This window comes from Carlito syrichta, unplaced genomic scaffold (genome assembly GCF_000164805.1).
Source record: "Carlito syrichta isolate Samal-C Ts95f unplaced genomic scaffold, Tarsius_syrichta-2.0.1 Scaffold28748, whole genome shotgun sequence".
In the NCBI taxonomy this organism is placed as follows: domain Eukaryota; kingdom Metazoa; phylum Chordata; class Mammalia; order Primates; family Tarsiidae; genus Carlito; species Carlito syrichta.
This window is the reverse complement of record NW_006972844.1, coordinates 5,675-8,834: the sequence shown is the minus strand read 5'-3', so window position 1 is coordinate 8,834 and position 3,160 is coordinate 5,675. Positions and strand designations below refer to the sequence as shown.

Here is a 3,160-nt window from a genome sequence, read left to right as displayed (position 1 = left end):
TGTAGATTGGTTTCTATTCAGGGAAGTTCTCTGTCCTATGCAGTGTTACTAATTAATTGGCCCAGTTCTGAGTCAAGTATTCTGCTACAATTTAAGAAGCATTGGTTCTGACTTTCTCTTTTAGTCTTTATTTTATGTTAGAACTTTGAAGAGGAAATGGTGTTGCATGTTTATTGTTATTCCTTTGTATAACTTTGGCATAATGTTTATAAGCTATGAGAATCAGTTGTAAAAGTACGGTATTAGCCATTTGTTGTTAATGACAATATAAATGTTCATCGGGGCAAGTATGTACATTTTCTTTTTTAGAAAACCAAATGTACTTTAGACATGAGGGCAACTATTTAAGGAATGGCTTAATGTATGTTATTCTTTATTCAAAACAAGATTGCTAGTGAAACATGGTCTTCTTTCAAACTCTTTGTATGAAAATGCTATACCCGGTGGAACGGTCCTCAGGTGTTTATTTAAATGCTATGCTTTGCAGATTTCAGATTTAGAAATCTCAATAACGTTAAATAACCACAACAATCAACATCAAAGCCTAAGATTTGATCTTACTTAACATCACTGCCTCACATGAATGTGTAAATTTTTTCCAATTGAAGAAGAGCCATCAAGTAAGTTTTGACTGTACATGCCATTACTTCAGGTTTTTTTCCCATTTTATTTTTGTGTACATATTGCTTTAAAATCAGTGAATTTCTGTTGTAGCTCTAGTCACAATAGCAAAAACATGGAAAAAAAGAAAAAAATCAGTGAATTTCTAGACCAGGTTTGGGTAATTGAAGGGCCTTAATACATAGTTTATACTGTCTAGACCCAAGGTATGTGGCAAATGCTGTCTGGAGCAAAATGGGAAATAACATTTTTCTACAGACAGGCTTAGAAATCCTGATCCTGTAATTTAAGATGTTTCCTTTCTCTGGCAGCAGAGTTGATTCATACCTGACTGCTAGACCACCATTCACAGATATAGCCAAGAAAACAGGACACCGACCACCATAAACAAGACCAACTAATCCACTCTGTGTTATGGTACAGGTTTCAGAATTCAAATCACCTGTATTCAAAGGAAAACTTACAAAATTATTGCAAACTACAGTTGATGTCAAAAATGGGATCACAGCCATTGATAAGCCAGCAGTTATACGAGCTTTTGTCATGTTCAAGGTGCGTCGAAAAAGACTGTTTGCTATTAAGCCACAGAGAGCAGCATTAAGTCCAACAAATGTTGATCCATGTTCAAGGAGATTCCTGTCTGCTTCGGGAAGCTGGTTAATTTTTCTGGTTATGACATCGAAAATTGTGAAGTTTTTCTTGTTGGTATCACCGGGTTTGTGATTGTCCATCTTGAGCCTCTGCTTCTCTCAGTAGCTGCTACCTCTCCAGATCTTCCTCAGCCATGCTTGACAGAGTTCACTGAAACCTTCTCTCAACTCGCCTGGGTGCAGCCATCTTTGGCTGCCCTACTTCCGGGTTACACCAGCCCTGAGTCTGCTGGTAAACAGACATCTGGGAACAAAGGACTGATTTCTTACAGGGATTTGAATGAGACACCAGGGGACCAAAGGAAGGTCAGTCAATGAGTTGTACTGTGCCCAAAACCTTGGTTATTTATAATATGGATTATGTAAGAATGATGAAGTCAGTGCCTCCAGCTGTGTTATCCTCTCTAAATCTATTCATTTTGCTGAAGTTCCCACTGTCTTTTTTTTGGGGGGGGGGTTGTTTTAATTTGTTAATGGAAACCAGAAATAGCCTCCTGGATGACCTGCTCCTGACCCTCTGCCTTCGGGTGGCCCGACTCCCACAGAAGGATACCCTGAGAGAATGAGGGCTGCAGTGGAGTAGCCTTAATTGCCCGCCCCTGCCCCAAGAGCTGCTACTCCACCTGAGGAGCCCAGAAGTCCTCACTGCTGTTGCTCCTCAGCAGGGTGCCCCATAGCTCATCAGACACAATGGGGCCCAGGCCAAGGATCCATGGATGATGCTCAGTGGGCTGGAATGGGGTGTCCCCTTGAGATGTCTGAGACTTGAGTGAGCCGGTGCTCCTTTCTTCCCTATCTGGTTTGTGAAATTTTAGTCTAGCGCCTATCTTGCCGTTTGCCTTTCCTGTGATTTTTCCAGACCTTTAAAATGCTCTCCAACTAGTTTTTGCTTTCAGTTCATCTTTTGACCCTATGTAGGCAGCAGAGTCCTGCACTTTGAGCTATAAGACCTTCCAGACACACCAACCTTTGCTTTGATCTTTCGTCTGTGTGGTTTCTCATCAATGGGATGGCTTATAGTGCCTGTTCTAGAGTGAGATTTCCCAGATTTTTAACCTGAGGCCTCCCTCAGTGGGCATGACAATGCCATGCCTTTCTGTAATATTCAAAATCATTTAGCCAATACTATGACTAGTGACAGTTCGGAGGAAACTTATCAAGGTACAGAATGGATTGTACTTGCCATTGGCTGAGTAAGTGAAGTGGGTTTAAATTTCTGAACAAAGGGATGACTCAACATCCTGGGAAGGACAGAGTGGGACAGTGTGAGATTCTATCTGGCTACTCAGAATGGTGCACAATTGAAAATCTGCGATTTTTTGTTTCTGGAATTTTCCATTTAATATTTTGGGAGTTTGGTTTATCACTTATAACTGACATGGTAGAAGCAAAATCACATATAAAGAGGGAACTAAATGTACTTTTCTGCTGTATCAGATTTTTTCAGTCAGGAACGATAAACACTTAGATAACTTCCTCAAGGCTTCTTAATATTAGCAGTTAAGCTGCTTAATACCGAGAAGCACCTGACTTCCTGATGTGTTTAAAAAGGAAAACAACACTCCTCTCGAGTAGGATGTCTATTGTTTTAAAAGTGGAAGATAACAAACGTTGGTGAGGATATGGAGAAATTGGAATCCATGTGTATCGTTGGTGGGAATGTAAACTGGTTTGACTGCTGTAAAAGTATGAATTACTTTATCATACTTCAACTTCACGTCTAAATATATGCCCAAGATAATTGAAAGCAGAGACTCACACAAATGCTTGTACACCAGTGCTCACTGCAACCTTATTCATAATAGTCGAAGGGTAGAATCAACTCAACCGTCCATCAAGAGATGAGCAGATAAACAAAATGGTATACACACACAGTGGAATATTTTTCA

At 40.2% G+C, this 3,160-nt stretch overlaps 1 pseudogene; it reads right to left on the bottom strand.

Annotated features, from left to right (window-relative positions):
- Window positions 1-755: 755 nt before the first annotated feature.
- Window positions 756-1,352, bottom strand: LOC103271283 (annotated as a pseudogene).
- Between the last annotated feature and the right edge of the window lie 1,808 nt (window positions 1,353-3,160).